The following is a 20,548-nucleotide window of genomic DNA, read 5'->3' as shown; positions in this document are numbered from 1 at the left end:
TGCCCTCCTTTCGAAGGATATTAAAGAGATGAAAATGCAACAAAGCAGACTAAGGTGAAACTTAACAGAAATAATTTCAATTAGGCATTAAGAATAATTCCCTGGCCAGGGCACCTGGGTGGCTCTGTCGGTTAAGCATCACTCTTGATTTCGGCTCAGGTCATGATCGCACAGTTCAAGAGATCGAGCCCTGCGTTGGGCTCTTTGCTGACAGTGCAGAGCCTGCTTGAGATTGTCTCTCTGCCTCTCTCTCTCTCTCTCTTTCAAAATAAATAAATGACCATTAAATAAAAAGAATAATTCCCTGGCTGACACTGTGCTAAAATTCTAAACAATGGCTATGATGTGACATGCATGCGTAAGTTGTTGTTAAATTGGCTATGTATTTGATAATTTCCCTTCACAGACCCAGAAGCAAAGGTATGGGTGAGGAGGTCACACACTAGCAAGGGGGTTGCTGCTGTGAAAGAGTCAAAGGCTAGGTCTTCCTTGTGGCCCTGTTGCTACACACTAGCTTTATCACCATGTTATGCCAGGATAGTCCTTCCTCTCTGAGGCTCTCTTGTCCGGGCTTCAAAGGGGGATGGGAATGCTTTCCACCTCTATCTGACTGAGTCATTGTCAGCACCCAGATGAAAGGCGGCATCGCACAAGAGTAAGAGGTTATTATTATGGCTTCTGGAGGCGTTTGTGTCTCCAAGCAGGATCCACGGCCGTCAGACCCATGACTGCGGCTGTAAATCCTGTGGGATGTTGGAAGCACACACTGTTTGGGGTGGATCATATTCTCTAATTGGGTGTCACCTTTCATAAGCTGAGCAGCTGCCAAAACTGATTGCCTCTGATTTATTCTTTTTGGAACTGATCGGCATATTGTTTTGTTAACAACTATCCGAGGTTCAAGAAATATTCTGAGTGGTACTACCTTAAGTGTAACAGCCAGCCAGGGGGCTGTTTTGTGGTACACTCACGTGGGATTTATCTGCTACAGGTATCCATCATTTTACAAATGTCCGAGATATGCCGTTTCACTTTTACAAAAGTACGTAAGCACCTGTTTTCACTAACTGAAAGAAATCTGAGGAAGATTTTCACTTTTATGAAAAAAGGCGAGAGGTGAAAATAGCCTTCGACATTTGTTTTGCAGCCAGCCATTATAGAGGCAGCATGCACCCCAGCGGTGAGAGCGGCCCCACCAATCTCTTTCCTGGGGAACTACACTCAGCATCTCGGCATCAAGCTGCCGTGGCTTTGAATTGTGTCTGTGAGCGTCTGTGCTGTATTTGGATTTATTTTGTGCATCCATTAGCAGGATGTGTCCTAAAGTATCAGAAAAACCTAAGAGAGGTTATTTTTTGGTCTGGAAAAGCTCAACAATTTTTTTTATATGAATTAGTGGTAATTACTTCTTCACTGGATGTACACCATTTTGACTTATAAAAGGTTTCATAGGAATGCTCTATGCTCTACTTTAGGATAGCATGGGAAACCTGTATTCCCTTCTTATGGCCAGATGTGGTAATAAGTTTAAAAGGAGGAATCAGTGATTCCTCAATGCCTTCAGTACTCAGTAGGTAATGTTCATATTTTGATACAGAAAATACATCTTCAATTCTTTGTGGACTAGTCTTCCTCTTGTCTATGAACTAAATTGGATGCACAGAGCCCAAGAAGAAAGTAAAGACAAGACTCAGCATTACCTCAACAGCAAGACATCTGTCCAGTGCCTGTCATTCTCCCATCTACACTCCTGTTCACCCATGCATCTGTGTGTCCATCCATCTGTCCGTCCATCCATCCACCCATCCATCTATCCAACACTCAGTAAGTATTTACTATGCACAAGGCACTGACTGGGATCAAAATCTTGCCCTCAAGGAGTTTATGGTTTAGTATGCGAGGTAAATTGTATATAATTTATGATAAAAATGTTATTACAAGATCAGACAGAGATTGCTTCCAGTTAGAAGGAACTGGGGAAGCATTTGAACTGAACCAAAAAAGTTAGATAAGATTTAGATATACGGACATAGGAGATAAGGTTTTTCCAGGCAAAGGGGATCACTAAGAGGAAAGACATGAAGGAAGTGAACTGTGGAGACTGCACGGGGCTTTGCAGGAGAATAATGGGAGACAAACTGGAAAGGAAGCCCAGGACAGTTGGTGGAGGGCCTGGAATTCTAGGCGAAAGATTCTGAACTTCAATCAAAAGGAAATGGGGAGCCACTGAGGACTTTTGAGTACTGTAGTAAATGTAAACAGAACTGTGCTTCAGAAAGATCACCCCGTACTAAAAGTTGGAAGCAAGAGGTAAAAGTCGTGCCGCCAAGTCCTACCCTCATTTTCATGTGGTAGTCACTGCTACCTCTGGTGGGGAAGAAGGTGGTGCTATTTAACCCTCAAGAGAAAGGTAGGTGTGGAGGGTCTATGAGTTCCAGTCAGATCCCCCTTTCAGAACTGCCTCGCAGGAGTGTGGGCTGCTGACGGCTCACAGCTACATCCCTCTCTGGGAATTGGCTTCGGCTGGAGAGAGCTGCCCCCTCACACTTATTCTCTCTTCTTCCACGACCAGTTGATACAGAAAGTATGAAAGGCCTAGCCTCCTTGCCTCAATATGGAGGACAACTCTGAAGGAGCCTGCAGGTCCCGACCCCCCCACTGCAGGATCATCTGAGGCCTCTCTGTTACCTAGTGCACATCCTGACAAACCTCTTGCACACATATCTTCATCTCCGAGTCTGTTTCCAGGATCCAGACTGCAGGTCCTGAGACTGGGGTCCTCCTCTTTCCCAGCTCCACCTGCTGTTGACCTATCCAGTAGATGACTGACTTGTTTCAGCCACATGTCTTCTCTCTGGGCAGGGGCTGGAAGTGGACAATGCTGCTCCAATTCTGAAGAGATTCCTTCTGTGAATGCAGGGTTTTCTCTAGGTTTGGAAGTTCTCTGAACCTTCCCAGGCTGTGTTCCCCAAAATGTCTTCCATAGGATGTTTATGGAGGTGCTTCTTGTAAATAGTGATGATCAAACAAGTACTCAATATCCAGAGGTTAGAACTGTAGACAATGCCCAGATGTATTTAAGTATAAGAGTCTGTTTCTCAAAAACCATATCGGGGATTAAGGAACTGCTGCTCTGTGCTTTTGAGGGGTTGTTTGGGGCTGAAATACTCATTAGTGAAGGGCAAGGCAAACGTCCACTTGGGATGATGGTTTTGACGCAAGGGTTGAAAGTTCATGTGGCTCAGCATCCAGTCAACATAAACAATGAGACAAGCAGGTGGGGACTGTGGGGATCTGGAAATCAGACACATGCCCATCCTAAGGGGGCTGCTGCTTGTGATTCCAGACAGACATTGCTACATGGGAGTGCTGGCCCCGGGGGCCAGACCTCAGATTTTGCAAGGGAAGCCAGACATACGTATTTTTGTTTAAATTAAGCTTCTTAAGTTTTAATTCAACTTTTAGAAAATACTATATTTGTGGAGCAAAACATATCTACAAGTTGGATGTGGCCTGCGGGCTGTGGTTGTCTGCCTCTGTTTTAAAACACTGTACATGCTGAAGACAGTGCCAGAGGCAAAAAAGAAAAAAAAAAGTGAGCGCATTTGTGTGTTAATTTCTAGAGGGGGCTCTGCCCAGTAATGGCTGACTGGGGGGTCAAGGTGACCTACAAGAGTTGGGGAGCCGCTGAGCCTAAGCATGAGTGATCTGAAGAGCAGACAGCTGAAAGCCTGCTTCCAAATGTGTATTGGCCTCTTGCCTTTGTAGGGATTGGGGAAATCTGCAGGTTTAAAAAAAAATCTTATTTGCAAATTTACTTATTCCTTAAATTCCTTCTTAAAACATTGCTTTATGTTATTTAATCTTCAAGAAATCCTTCAAGGATTCCCAATTGTACACAAGATAGCAGTTGGTACTTAAGTCCCTTCATATTAAGACTACACTTTCAATTCCTTCATTCAGGTGTGAATTCCTTATTTGACACATACACAAACAATTATACAAATAATTATCAAATGCTATATGGTGCAAGCCACTGTATGAGGTGCTTCTGGGAATAGAAAAATAAATAAGATATCGTTGCTGCTTTGCAGGAACTCTGAGGCCAGCATGGCAGCATGGGATGATGGTAACAGTTCATGTTTATTGCCCACCTACTAAATGCCTGGTAACTATAATTAGTTTCTTTCCTGAACCATCTATTTTATCCTCATACCAGCCTACTGGAGAGGCAACTATTATTTCTGACTTCAGTTTAGGGAAAGAAATGGAGGCATGTGTTGTTTGGGCACTTGGCCCAAAGTCAATGAGTTATAGGAGCTGGAGCTGGATCACAGTCTAGTGTATACTACTTTCCTCACCATTACTCCTCCTGGTGCCCTGTGGGGGTGGGGCTTTGAGCACCTCAAAGCTCTGGTGGAGAGGGTGGTGGAGGAGGCTGGATATTGGGCACTGAGGATATGCAGGTGGAAGAGTCCAGGCAAAGGCAGTTAGCAATGGCTTGGCAATGGGGAGGCCAGAGTGGGTCCTGGGACCCCAGGGAGAAAAGGTAAACAGTGCTGGATAGCTGGATAGCTCCTGGGGCCACAGGGCCAGCTTCCACCAGAGCCACCCAGAGAAGGGGTCCTTTAGACCTCAACAGGTCCTGCAGAGGAAGAACAGAAGGATGCAAAAACTGTTCATAGATGCAAAACTGTTCATCTTCTTTAGAGAGGAAAGGCAAAGGCAAGTCACCATGAAATGCCACATTTTCCACATTAGATTAACAAAGGTTCAAAAGCTTAATACTACTTAGTGTTGGCCAGAGTTCTCCTTTTTGTACAATACTGATGGGAGAGACAATGGGAAAAGCCTTTTCAAGCACAGGTTGGCTATATGTGTGTAACTACATTTAAAAATGCATATACCTTATGATCTAGAAAAATCCCCTTAAGATATGTACATACTTACGTACCTATGAGTATATATCCTATATAAATATCAGCATAAATGTGTGTACACATGCACATAAAGGTGTGGCATTTTTAGAAACAGAAAATTATAATCGATCTTTGTCAGTGAAGAGTTAGGTAAATAAATTATCCAAACTAGGGAAACTATTGCTTATCACTCAGAAATAAAACCCAAGTCCTTCCCATGGCTTGCAAAGGCCACCATGATCTCGTCTCTGCTTCCCTCTTCAACCTCACTTACCACCACTCTTTCGCTCTGCTGCTCCAGCCACAGAGGGCTCCTCACTGCTCCTCCTTCAGACCAAGGCTGTTCCACCCTCATGCACTTTGCTTTTGCTCTTGTTCTTCTTGGAAGGTTCTTTCCCTAGGTATTTACCAGACTCACTCCCTCACTTCATTTGTGCCTCTGTCGAAATATCACCCCACAGTAGGCACCTTCCAATATGGCTCCAGTGGTCCCTCCTTCTGGTATTTGCACCCTCTATGATCCCTTCCCTTGGCATGTGCCCTCCACCTGGTAACTTGCTACTAAGGAATAGAACATAACAAAAAAGGAGGGATGTCACTTCTGAGATCGATTATAACATACTGTGACTTGCATCTTGCTGACTCCGTCTCTCTCTCTCTGGCTCTTCTCTCTTGCTCACGGTGATGAAGCCAGCTGCCATGTTGTGAGCCACCCTATGGAGAGGCCCATGTGACAAGGAACTCGGAGAAAGTTCCCAAACAGCCAGTGAGGAACTGAGGCCCTCAGAGAACAGCCTGTTGGACACTAATTCTTGCCAACAACCATGTCAGTTTGGAAGCAGATCCTTCCCTGTTTGAGTCTTCAGGTGACTAAAGATCTGGCTGACACCATGACGGCAGCCTGTGAGAGACTCAGAGCAGCTAAGCTGCTTCAGGACATCTGTCCTATAGAAACTGTGGGTTAATAAATATTGCTGCTTAAGCCATGAAGTTTTAGAAGAACGTATTACACAGCTATAGATAACTGATGCAGAGCCCCTCAGAAAAGTCTTACATACCACGCAATCTAAACCGGCAGCGCCCTTTGCTGTACAGTGTTGCCTTAACCTGCATTGTTTTTCCTCATGGCATGTGTCTTTTGGATATTTTATATGTTATTTGTTTGCTTGTGTATGTTTTTTTTTCCTCTACTAGAACATAAAGTCTCATGAGGGGCAAAACCTTTGTTTTGTGTACTGTTGTGTTCATAGAGCCTAGAGCAGTGCCTGACCTTAAGTGGGTGTTTGCATTCAATGGGTATTTGTGAAGGCAGGGATAATGCAACCCATAAAGGGAATGAGCCAGTCTTGCACATCCACGCATGGGAAAGTCTTCCAAGACATAACCCAAAGGGGGGAGGTAAATTGTGATTCAATCTACATATAGCACTCTTCCCTTTTCATGTCTAAGTTTTTATATCCATCAAAAAAATTGAAACGATTCATATCAAAGTGTTAGTGATTTTCTCTAAAAGACGAGATTATAGGGCTACAATGTCTTCTTAAACATTTCTATAATTTTTTAATGATCTGCAATGATTATTCTGGGATCATAAAAAACGAAGACATTTTATAGAATTTGTAAGGCCAACGATTTCCTTTTCGATGTTCTTGTGTAGTCTCTGGGTGAACCTCATGGGAGGCAGCCAGCCACTGCTCTGGATCCGGCAGCCGTAGACCTCTCCTTTACAGTGTCCACAAACCCCTCTCCCTGCACCTTCCCCAGTCAGACTGCAATCTCTGGGCAGCCCACAGGAAGAGCTCATCTCTCTCCCACATGACAGACTGTCAGAAATCTAGCATGTTTTCTGCGAACATTTCTTGGCAATAATTACAGAATAGGAAAGAAGAGATTGAAAAGAAATAAAAAGACAGTACAGCAAAAATAACTCTTTTTGCAGCTGAGCCTTGAGGGGGTAAAGCTTCTGAGGAGCTAATGGATGGAGCAAAGGGCTCTCATCCTCTGTTGCACTTAGGGATAAAGGTCTCTTGGGTGTGCTAATGTTGGGCTTTGGTGAAAGCTCTGGTGAGGCCTCTGGGCACTCAGGCTGGTTTGTCCTTGTCTATGCTGGGTGTGTCTGTGCAGGAAGGTACCCAGAGCTGTTCCCTCTAAAACTTCAGGTTTTCCTATAGATACAGAGCCAGTGTGGGAGAGAGAGGTGGACAGCAGCCTTGTCAGCATTCTGCACACATCTTGGTTTGGGCATGGTTTTTCATCAACCACCATGCAGTCAACTCTCTGGGCTCCTACTCCCCACCCCCGATATCCTATGTGCTCTTAAGGTTGCTGTATGCATTGACTGGGGTAGAAGCTAAGGTCTGAGAATAGAGACTCAGGTTTTCTGTCCTCTGTGGGGTCTTCCATAACTGGTAGTGACAGCCAGGTAGACGCTCCAAGGGTGTGGCTGACTGAAAAAATGGTCACACTCACATTAGCGTGTGCCCTTTTCAAAGGCTCTGGCATAGTCTGACCACTACAGAGTACAGCAGGATTGTAGACTGTTCTTTCTGCGTTCTATACTTCCATGAATGTGACCTAAAATTGGAGAGGCTGCTTTTAGGCAATCAACTTGAACAATGGAAAGCTACAGTAGAAGGGCCCACAGTGACCCCCATCACCCCACAACAGGCTGAATGCAAAAAGGTCACCAGTAGAGTGACCCACCTCAAAATATCCATATGCCTGCCCTAGCTGGCCAATGGGTTACACCCAGACACACGTACCAAAAAAGGAAAATTACACTGTTCCCATACCTCCTCACCTTCCCCCTTAACTACAGCTCCCCACCAATGCCTTGTGGCAGATAGTCTCTCCTTTGCTGTCCTGCCTGCTGCTTCCTTGCCATGTATCCAATAAACTTCTATCTCCTTTGTTTTGCCTCAGATGAAGTCTTCCAGTGCATGTGCCACCGGCCTCCACCTGATCCAGTCACCCCACATTTGGTTGCCTCTCCCTACAAAAATTACATTTTTTTTGGCAGTTAAATTAATAGGTTGTATAACTTAGGGATGCTCGGGTGGCTCAGTTGGTTAAGCATCTGACTTTCGACTTCAGCTCAGGTCATGATCTCATGGTTCATGGGATTGAGCCATGAGCCCATGTTGGGCTCTGAGCTGACAGCATGAAGCATGCTTGGGATTCTTGTTCTCTCCCCCTCTCTCTCTGCCCCTCCCCTACTTGCTCTCTCTCTCTCAAAATAAATAAGCATTAAGAAATTAAAAAAAAAATAATCACTTATATAACTTAGTCCTCTTGTTCCCCAAGCTTTTCTCCTTAAAGGAATTGTCAGATACTCTTTCTTTAAATGTTGCTTTAATTATGGAATATTTCAAAGATACAGTATTTTGAATATTTCAAACAAATGCCTGTGGACTATTCCTTGAAGATAACAAGTATCTATTTTGTCAGTTACTTCACTTTTTTTTGAGAAATAAAATGTACAAATAAATTCAAAGCCTCCTTTATTTTTCATTCTTTGCTCATCATCTCTTTATCCCAAGAGATAAATATTATTCTGAAATTGGTGTGTATCTTTCCCATCCATGTTTTATGTTTTATTATATATGCATACATCTATCAAAATAAAGTGTCCATCTATAATGTATCAAATCTTATTGTCTAATGATTCTATAACTCAGTATTGGGTCTTCAATATTGATTCATAGAAACCAAATCTATGCGTTCTAATTACTGTCTTCTCAGAGTGTCATAATATGTCTGCTCCCCAGCAGCTATGTATGGGGTTTCTCATTTCTAGATTTTCATATCATCCCTTAGTTTTATCAGACTTTTTAAAATTATCAACTTGATAAATATAAAATGATATCTCATTTTAATTTGCATTTTTCTCGTTACTAGTGAGGTTGGCCAACTCATGCATTTATTTGCCTTTCAGATTTTCTCTTTATCAATTGCCTTTTCTTACTTTAAAAAGTAACCATAATAACTTCCCTCTCTGAGTGCAGAGCCTTGAGGAGTTCCCATCATACTGACTTGGGGCTGAGACATGTGACTTGCTTTGGCCAATGACATGAGAAAATGTGAGTCTTGGAAAGACCCAAGAGTAATGCTTGATTTTTCTCGCTGCTCTTGGGAACTCTGCAACTACTACCATGTGGAGGAGCCCAGACTAGCTGGCCAGATGATGACAGATGTGTAGCCCAGGAACCTTCGTTAGTCTTACCAATTGCCAAACATGAGTGAGGCCACAGATCATCAGCTGACTGCAAACACAAGTGAGCCCAGCTAACCCCTCAGTGAAGAGAGCTTTCCCTCTGAACCCAGCCTGGATTGCCAACTGTGAGCAAGTGGAAGGCTGCTATTTTAAATCAATAAATATTGAATGATTTGATATACAGATAAAGTTCATTTATACACATATTTTACCCATTTCCCCCTTTTGATTGCTTGACCTTATCCTATTGCTAAGCTCTTTTTTTTTGATTAAAAAAATTTTTTTAACGTTTATTTTTGAGAGAGAGAGAGAGAGAGAGAGAGAGACAGAGCACGAGTGGGGGAGGGGCAGAGAGAGAAGGAGACACACAGAATCCGAAGCAGGCTCCAGGCTCTGAGTGGCCGGCACAGAGCCCGACGCGGGGCTCAAACTCAAGAACTATGAGATCATGACCTGAGCCGAAGTCCAATGGTTAACCGACTGAGCCACCCAGGCGCCCTGCTAAGCTCTTTCTTAACATGACATTTCTCATGTAACTCCGAGTACATTTATGAAGTAGACATTGCTATCATCATTATCACCATTTCATAGATGAGGAAACTAGAATTAAAGAGTTTTAGTGACTTGTCAAGGATCATGCAACTAACAAGCAGGAAAGTTGGGATTCGAATCCATGGCTCTCTCACTATAGAGCCCAAGCTCTTAAGGCATTTTTCACTGCCCTGCTTCTCTCACACATTGAATTCAGTCTCAGTGGAAATGCTTTAGGGTAAGGAACTACGCCACATCTCTTCTTAAACTTTTTTTTTTTTAAGTCTGGTTTAGAAATTTTTGTTTTCAGTGGTGTGTTGGAACCAGCTCATACTGGTCATGAGAGCCAATGTGAGTATCTCTTCCCAATTCTGAGTACAGTGACACCACATCAGTACCTTGACATTGGCTGTGGTAGAAATATTCATACCATAGAAATCAGCAAAAGCTACAAACTAGGACATTTTTTTTTCTTCCACAGAGCTGGTTTACCAGCACATCAAAAACTGGGCTGAGTTTCTATCTTTTCCATATACCTTGTTATATCTGTCTATTTCAGTTGCTTGTTAGCATAATTTTGGGATATGAGTCCATCACCCAAAATATTTATTATCCCTCTTCACTTTATACTATCCACAGGTAAGTATAACTTCCATGTCTTCATTGGGCCATCAGCTAGCCTGTTAGGGTTGGGAGTAGAGACCCCTCTCAAGGTTCACTTGCTTCATTAATCAACACTTTCATTGCACTACTAATAGACAATAGTCACTGAGTATTTACTATGCGTCAGCAGTATTCTAAGCCTTTTAATTGTATTTAAATATGTAATCTCTTCAACAACCCTATAAGGTATGAATTTGAGGCACAAGAAAACTTAATTCTGTTCTTTAGGGTTCTACAATAGCTAGCCAACGACTGAACTAGGATTCAAACTCAGTTTGCTACCTTCCTTTATCCAACTGTGTTTTGGTCCAACCCTTGAGACTCTGTCTGTTCTACAAGGATATGGAGGCTGGGAGGGGTGTTGGATCCAGTGAGCAGCTGTAGGATTTGGTGGGCAGTAGAGAGCCATTGAAAGTTTTTGAGTGGGAGAGTGATTTTTTTTTCACACGGTACTTAGGATATTTTGTCAGGCTAGAGTATGACAGATTTCCCCAATTGGGAGAAGGACCAGGGGCAGGAAAAACATTTGGGGGCATTATAGCCATCATTTAGAGGGTGATGATGTCTATGGAAATGAAACCATCATCTGCATGTGGCTTTCATTCTAACTGGGTCAGGCTCCTCACTGACTCAGTTCCGTTGCCAATAGCTATTTCCTTGGTCCAGGGCACACCTTCCATCTGCTTTATTTCTTTAAAAAATTTTTTTAATGTTTATTTATTTTTGAGAGAGAGAGAGAGAGAGAGAGAGAGAGAGAGAGAGAGTAAGTGCAGGGGAGGGCCAGAGAGAGAGGGAGATATAGAATCTGAAGCAGGCTCCAGGCTCTGAGCTGGAGCCGGATGCAGGGCTTGAACTCATGAACTGTGAGATCATGACCTGAGCTGAAGTCAGATGCTTAACTGACTGAGCCATGCAGGCGCCCCTGCTTTATTTCTTTATATATAAAAATAGTTAAAATGTAACCACAATATATTGCTATTATTGAGCTCTCCCCCCTAGCATCCCCAACATCATTCCCCTTAGGTACCTGTCACCTGATTTCTATAGTTTTGATGTAATAATTTTCCACATATTTGTCATTCCTCACCAGTGAGTCCTTAGGTTCCTCAAGGGCAGAGACTGCACCTTGTACTTTGGCATGCTCTACTGTGCTGAGATCATCAGAGTTACCCCATAAGTGCTTGTGGAATATAAGAATGCATAAATAACTCCATTTTTTTCCCACTGGCAAGCTCATTGACAATAGGTGCCTAGAGTAATATAATTAGGAAGCTCCAAAATAAAATTGTGTTAAGGAACTACTTAAATGCTGTAAAGGAAAGTAGAGAAGACAGCCAATTAGTACCTACGAGCACCCATGATTTCTACATAATAGAAGAAGTCATTTATTGGATTTAGTTGACTTAGGTTCCTGGCTGCAGGCTATCCCCTGAGTCCTTAATTGCTTCATCCAAAAGGAGGAAGAAAAGGGTTCAGAACCGGGTTATAAAGTGTCCAGACTGAGAAACCCCAAACCCTGGCCAATTTGAGAATATAACTCGAGCACCAAGGAGCCTGTATGAGGGGGGTAGAACCACCAACTACTGAGCATCTGGTTGCAGACACTATACTGAGCACATTTTCTTTTGGTCTCCATTACAACCTGCTAGGTATGTCTTGGTACCCCTTTGAAAGATGAGAAAACTAGCTCTAAAAGGATGTATAACTCACCTGAGAGTACACAGCTGGTAAGAAACAGACAAGAGATTCAAATCCACTTCTATCTGGCTCCACAAACAATGCTCTATTTTTTACATACAGGACTAGGCTGGTAATATCAATGTGTGAATTAGGCTGAGTATAAGAAATTGGGAGAAGTGTGCAAGTCCTGTTTTAAGACATTCACAATCAAACTTTTAAAAACCGTTAGCTAGGGGAACCTGGGTGGCTCAATTAGATAAGCGACTGACTTCGGCTCAGGTCATGATCTCGCGGTTCATGGGTTCAAGCTCCATGTCAGGCTCTGTCCTGACAGTTCAGAGCCTGGAGCCTGCTTCAGATTCTGTCTCCCTCTCTCTCTGCCCCTCCCCCACTCACACTCTGTCTGTCCTTCTGTATCTGTCTCAAAAATAAAATTAAGACATGGGGTGCCTGAGTGGCTCAGTCGACTGAGTGTCCAACTGCAGCTCAGGTCATGATCTTGTGATTCATGAGTTTGAGTCCCACATCTGGCTCTGTGCTGACAGCTCAGAGTCTGGAGCCTGTTTCAGATTCTGTGTATCCCTCTCTGTGTCCCTCCGCTGCTCGCACTCTTTCTCTTTCTCTCAAAATAAATAAATACAGAAATTACATTTTAAAACAATTTTAAAAATAAAATTAAATGGAGGAGCCAAGATGGCGGAACAGCATGGAGGTTTTTTGTGTGTCTCGTGTCCATGAAATACAGCCAGACCAACACTAAACCGTCCAACACACATAGAAAACTGATCGGAGGATTAACACAATAATCTGCACAACCTGAACCACTGAATTCAGCAGGTATGCGGCGCAGAGAGGTGAATATGGGGAGTGAGAAGCCACAAGAGGTAGGGAAGCACATTTGTTGGCAGAGAGAGAGGATGGAGACTGGGGAGGGGGGGGAGAATATGGGAAAAGCACCCCTCCCCCAAAGCAGCTGGAGGGCAAGTGGAAAATTGGAAACAGCTGCAGGGACCAAACTAAAAAGGGAGAAAGGAGAAAGGAACGGGTTTAAATTCCATTAAGACTGTAAACAAGGGGAGTGCAAAGGCTGCAACTCTGCAACTCCGCAGCTCCATACCTGGCAGTGCTCTGGTGGGAAGGGCAAATCCCCAGGAACAGAGTAGGGTCCAGGAGGTTCTTGGGCCACACGGGGAAAAGTGGTTCCACTGCTGGAAGGACATTTGGTAGAGACTGTTGAAGCCACCTGGTCCCAGCAGACCCTAGAAAACGGCCACATTTGCTGGTGCTGGAACAAGGGTGAAGCCTGGTGCCAGATGTGTGTTGTGGTTTTCCATAATCCCTGAAACGCTGCTGCTATGCTATCTCGTGAACTTTTTCTGGGGTGGGCCGGCACCTGGCTGCAGTCTCAAGGCACTGGCAGCAGCAAGGTTCAGCAGGCGTTCCTGGGTGCAGCCGACATTCGTCCATTGCTCATTCGGCCATTGCTCGGTGAGACCCGCCCGCAGAGGGGTGGAGCGGGTCAAAGCCACGGTCCTTCGGAAGTAAGGGGCTGGGGAAAATATCCGCATCTGAGACAACACTTGGGAGAGAGGTACTGCCTGGGGCCTGGTCACGGAGAGTGGAAAAGCGGGGAGTGGACGAGAGCTGAAGACGGAGGACCGGTTCGCGATTGCTGATCCGGGAGAACAGACTGGGTGGCTGGATGGCGCCATTTCTACTGCTACTGCACATGTGCATGCACACCAACGAGCCCTGCAACAATCCACCCCAGTAGGCTAGCAGCGCCATCTAGTGGAAGGTGGAGCTGTTACACGGAGCCCCGCCCAACTTCACTCTTTAAGAATACAAGTCTCACCGCCAGCTTAGTTTATGAACTATAAAGCGCTACATAGACTGACTTCTAGGGGAAAACGAAGTAATTTCAGTGCTACTACAATCTGTTAGTAGGTTCATCTACTCAATTTTCTTTCTTTTTTTTCTTTTTCTCTTACACTTCTTTTTCTTGAATAAATAAAAAATTCATTTTTATTTTCACTTTTTATTAAAAATATTTTTATTTAATTTTTATTACTATATTTGTTACTTTTGTGTAAATTTTTTCAAATTCTATTTTACTTCCATCATTTTATTTTAGTCTACTGCAGTGTATTTACCTTTTCAAATTTTCAAACACTTTCCTTTTTGTCTTTTTCTCTTTTCTCTTTTTCGTTTCTTTTCTTTTTCTTGAATGCAGAAAGAGAAAAACTTCATTTTTACTTTCAATTTCTATTAAAATATTTTTATTCAACAGTTTTACTATGTTTTTTGTTTTTATGTAAATTTTTTCAAATTCTATTTTACTTCCATCATTTTATTTTAGTCTACTACAGTATATTCACTTTTTCAAATTTTCAAACGATTTCCTTTTTTTCCTTTTTTAAAATCTTTTTTCTCTTTTTCATTTCTTTTCTTTTTTCTTGAATACAGAAAAGGAAAAAAATCATATTTATTTTTAATTTTTATTAAAATATTTTTCTTTAATTTTTTCTACTATATTCTTTATTTTGTGTATATTTTTCAAATTCTATTTTACCCCTATCATCTCATATTAGTCTACTTCAGTGTATTCATTTTTTCAAATTCTCAAACGATTTCCTTTTCTTTTTTCTCCCCCCCCCCGCTTTTTTTTCTCTAATCTGTCAAACCACTTTCAACACCCAGAACAAAACACACGTAGGATCTAGCATCATCTATTCGATTTGTGTGTGTGTGTAATTTTTAATTTTAATATTTTTTTAATTTTAATTTTTTTATTTCAATTTTTCTATCTCATTAATTCATTTTCTCCCTTCAAAACGACAAATAGAAGGAATTCACTCCCCCAAAAAGAGCACAAAAAAACGACAGCCAGGGATTTAACCAACACACATAGCAAGATGTCTGAACCAGAATTTAGAATCACAATAATAAGAATACTAGCTAGAGTTGAAAATAGATTAGAATCCCTTTCTGCAGAGACAAAAGAAGTAAAAAATATCCAGCATGAGATTAAAAATGCTATAACTGAGCTGCAATCAAGATGGATGCAGCCGCAGGAAGGATGGACGAGGCAGAACAGAGAATCAGCAATACAGAGGACAAACTTAGAGAGAATAATGAAGCAGAAAAAAAGAGGGAGACTAAGGCAAAAGAGCATGATTTAAGAACTAGAGAAATCAGTGACTCATGAAAACAGGATCAACATCAGAATCATAGGGGTCCCAGAAAAGGAAGAGACAGAAAAAGGGGTAGAAGGGTTATGTGAGCAAATCATAGTAGGAAATTTTCCTAACCTGGGGAAAGACACAGACATCAAAATCCAGGAAGTACAGAGGACTCCCACTAGATTCAACAAAAACCAACCGTCAACAAGGCATATCAGAGTCAAATTCACAAAATACTCAGGCAAGGAAAGAATTAGGAAAGGCAGCAAGGAAAAAAAAAAGTCCTTAACCTACAAGGGAAGACAGATCAGGTTTGCAACAGACCTATCCACAGATAACTGGCATGCCAGAAAGGAGTGGCAGGATATATTCAGTGTGCTGAATCAGAAAAATATGCAGCCAAGAATTCTTTATCCGGCAAGGTTGTCATTCAAAATAGAAGGAGAGATAAAAAGTTTCCCAGACAAACAAAGATTAAGGGAGTTTGTGACCACTAAACCAGCCCTGCAAGAAATTTTAAGGGGGACTCTCTGAGGGGAGAAAAGATGAAAATATATGTATATAAATAAATAAATAAATACCAAAAGCAACAAAGATTAGAAAGGACCAGAGAACACCACCAGAAACTCCAACTCTACAAGCATCATAATGGCAGTGAATTCATATCTTTCAGTACTCACTCTAAACCTCAATGGACTCAATGCTCCAATCAAAAGACATAGGGTAACAGAATGGGTAAGAAAACAAGATCCATCTAGATGCTGTTTATGAGAGACCCACTTTAGACCTAAAGACACTTTCAGATTGAAAATAAGGGGATGAAGAACCATCTATCGTGCTAATGGTCAACAAAAGAAAGCCAGAGTAGCCATACTTATATCAGACAATCTGGACTTTAAAATAAAGACTGTATCAAGAGATGCAGAAGGGCATTATATCATAATGAAGGCGTCTATCCACCAAGAAGACCTAACAATTGTACACATTTATGTGCCAAATGTGGTGGACCCAAATATATAAATCAGTTAATCACAAACATAAAGAAACTCATGGATAGTAATACCATAATAGTAGGGAACTTCAACACCCCAATCACAGCAATGGACAGATCATCTAATCAAAAAGTCAACAATGGCTTTGAATGACACACTGGACCAGATGGACTTAACAGATATATTCAGAACATTTCATCCTAAAGCAGCAGAATACACATTCTTCTCCAGTGCATGTGGAACGTCCTCCAGAATAGACTGTATACTGGGACACAAACCAGCCCTCAGTAAGTACAAAAAGATCGAGATCATACCGTGCATATTTTCAGACCACAACGCTATGAAACTCGAAATCAACCACAAGAAAAAATTTGGAAAGGTAACAAATACTTGGAGACTGAAGAACATCCTACGAAAGCATGAATGGGCTAACCAAGAAGTTAAAGAGGAAATTAAAAAGTATATGGAAGCCAATGAAAGTGATAACACCACAACCCAAAACCTCTGGGATGCAGCAAAGGTGGTCATAAAAGGAAGGTATATAACAATCCAGGCCTTCCTAAAGAAGGAAGAAAGATCTCAGATACACAACCTAACCTTACACCTTAAGGAGCTGGAAAAAGAACAACAAATAAAACCCAAAACCAGCAGAAGACAGGCAATAATAAAGATTAGAGCAGAAATTAATGCTATAGAAACCAAAAAAAAACAAAACAAAAAAAAACCCAAATAACAAAAAAACAAAAAAACAGAAAACAAACAAACAGTAGAACAGACCAATGAAACCAGAAGCTGGTTCTTTGAAAGAATTAACAAAATTGATAAACCACTAGCCAGTTTGATCAAAAAGAAAAGGGAAAGGACCCAAATAAATAAAATCAAGAATGAAAGAGGAGAGATCACAACGAACATAACAGAAATAAAAACAATAATAAGAGAATATTTTGAGCAATTATACACCAATAAAATGGGTAATCTGGAAGAAATGGACAAATTCCTAGAAACATATACACTACCAAAAGTGAAACAGGAAGAAATAGAAAACTTGAACAGACCCATAACCAGTAAGGAAATCAAATTAGTAATCAAAAATCTGCCAAAAAACAAGAGTCCAGGGCCAGATGGCTTTCCAGGGGAATTCTACCAAACATTTAAGGAAGAGTTAACACCTATTCTCTTGAAACTGTTCCAAAAAATAGAAATGGAAGGAAAACTTCCAAACTCTTTCTATGAAGTCAGCATTACCTTGATGCCAAAACCAGACAGAGACCCCACTGAAAAGGAGAACTATAGACCAATTTCCCTGATGAACACGGATGCAAAAAGCCTCAACAAGATAGTAGCCAACCAGATCCAACAATACATTAAAAAAATTATTCACCACGACCAAGTGGGATTAATACCTGGGATGCAGGGCTGGTTCAATATCCACAAAACAATTCACGTGGTTCATCACATCAATAAAAGAAAGAACAAGAACTATATGATCCCCTCAATAGATGCAGAGAAAGCATTTGACAAAATACAGCATGCTTTCTTGATAAAAGCCCTCAAGAAAGTAGGGATAGAAGGAGCATACCTCGAGATCATGCAAGCCATATATGAACGACCCAACGCTAGTATCATGCTCAATGGGGAGAAACTGAGATCTTTCCCCCTAAGGTCAGGAACAAGACAGGGATGTCCACTGTCACCACTGTTACTGAACATAGTATTGGAAGCCTTAGCCTCTGCGATCAGACAACACAAAGAAATAAAAGGCATCCAAATCAGCCAGGAGGAGGTCAAACTTTCACTCTTCGCAGATGACATGATACTCTATATGGAAAACCCTAAACGTCCTCCAAAAAACTGCTAGAAGTGATTCATGAATTCAGCAAAGTCGCAGGATATAAAATCAATGCACAGAAATCAGTTGCATTCTCATACACCAACAATGAAGCAACAGAAAGAGAAATCAAGGAATCGATCCCATTTACAATTGCACCCAAAACCATAAAATACCTAGGAATGAATCTAACCAAAGAGGTGAAAAATCTATACACTGACAACTATAGAAAGGTTATGAACGAAATTGAAGAAGATGCAAAAAAAAAAAAAAAATGGAAAAAGATTCCATGCTCCTGGGTAGGAACAACAAATATTGTTAAAATGTCGATACTACTCAAAGTAATCTACATATTCGATGCAATCCCTATCAAAGTAACACCAGTATTCTTCACAGAGCTAGAACAAAGAATCCTAAAATTTGTATGGAACCAGAAAAGACCCCGACTAGCGAAAGTGATCTTGAAAAATAAAAGCGAAGCAGGAGGCATCACAATCCCAGACTTCAAGATATACTACAAAGCTGTCGTCATCAAGATGGTATGGTACTGGCACAAGAACAGACAGATCAATGGAACAGAATAAAGAATCTGGTTCTGGACCCACAAACGTATGTCCAACTCATCTTCAACAAAGCAGGAAAGAATATCCAATGGAATAAAGACAGTCTCTTCAGCAAGTGGTGCTGGGAAAACTGGACAGAGACATGCAGAAGAATGAACATGGACCACTTTCTTACACCAGACACAAAAATAAACTCAAAATGGATGAGAGACCTAAACGTAAGACAGGAAGCCATCAAAATCCTCGAGGAGAAAGCAGGCAAAACCCTCTTTGACCTTGGCCACAGCAACTTCTTACTCAACACGTCTCCGGAGGCAAGGGAAACAAAAGCAAAAATGAACTACTGGGACCTCATCAAAATAAAAACCTTCTGCACAGCGAAGGAAACAATCAGCAAAACTAAAAGAAAACTGACAGAATGAGAGAAGATATTTGCAAGCAACATATCAGATAAAGGGTTAGTATCCAAAATCTATAAAGAACTTATCAAACTCAACACCCAAAAGACAAATAATCCAGTGAAGAAATGGGCAAAAGACATGAGTAGACACTTCTCCAAAGAAGACATCCAGATGGCCAACCGACACATGAAAAAATGCTCAGCATCACCCATCATCAGGGAAATACAAATCAAAACCACAATGAGATACCACCTTCCACCTGTCAGAATGGCTAACATTAACAACTCAGGCAACAACAGATGTTGGCGAGGATGCAGAGAAAGAAGGTCTCTTTTGCACTGCTAGTGCAGCCAGCTCTGGAAAACAGTATGGAGGTTCCTCATAAAACTAAAAATAGAACTACCCTAGGACCCAGCAATTGCACTACTAGGCATTTATCCACAGGATACAGGTGTGCTGTTTCGAAGAGACACGTGCACCCCATTGTTTATATCAGCACTATCTAAAATAGCCAAAGTATGGAAAGAGCCCAAATGTCCATCGATGAATGAATGGATAAAGAAGAAGTGGTATATATATATATATATATATATATATATATATATATATACACACACACACACACACATATATATATATACACACACACACACACACACACACACACACATATACACAATGGAGTATTACTTGGGAATCAAAAAGAATGAAATCTTGCCATTTGCAACTATGTGGATGGAATTGGAGGGTATTATGCTAAGTGAAATTAGTCAGAGAAAGACAAAAATCATATGACTTCACTCGTATGAGGACTTTGAGAGACAAAACAGATAAACATAAGGGAAGGGAAACAAAAATAATATAAGAACAGGGAGGGGGACCAAACAGAAGAGACTCTTAAATATGAAGAACAAACTGAGGGTTACTAGAAGGGTTGTGGCAGGGGGGATGGGATAAATGGGTAAGGGGCACTAAGGAATCTACTCCTGAAATCATTGTTGCACTATATGCTAACTAATTTGGATGTAAATTTTAAAAACTAAAAAATAAAATAAGAAAAATAAAATTAAGAATTAAAAAAAAAAAACCACCTCGCTAGCCAAACAATCAACACCACCCCCTCCCCCCCATTTTTGCAGGCTGGACTTCACGATTTACAAACTTCATTTTTTTATTGGAGAGAGAGAGAGTGCATGAATGGGGGAGAGGGGCAAGAAGGAGAGAGAGAGAGAGAGCATGAGTGGGGAAGAGGGGCAAGAAGGAGAGAGAGAGAGAGTGCATGAGTGGGGGAGAGGGGCAAGAAGGAGAGAGAGAGAGAGAGAGAGAGAGAGTAGGGACCATACTTAGCATGTAGCCCGATGCAGGGCTCGATCTAACAACCCTGGGATCATGACCTGAGCTGAAATCAACAGTTGGATGCTCACCCAACTGAGCCACCAGGCGCCCCACAATCTTCATTTTAATAAGGGAAGGAACTGTACTCAGGCAGGGATCAGAGACAGGGATCCCTCTGGCATTTTCTGTAATGGGCTAGCAAGGCTAGTCTGGAACTTGACCTAACCTATGAGGGGGGAAA

This window comes from Lynx rufus, unplaced genomic scaffold, assembly GCF_022079265.1.
Source record: "Lynx rufus isolate CCGP_SWC_20201006 ecotype Redwood Valley unplaced genomic scaffold, mLynRuf1.p SCAF_5, whole genome shotgun sequence".
NCBI classification, from domain to species: Eukaryota; Metazoa; Chordata; class Mammalia; order Carnivora; family Felidae; genus Lynx; species Lynx rufus.
Note: the sequence above shows the minus strand (reverse complement) of the source record.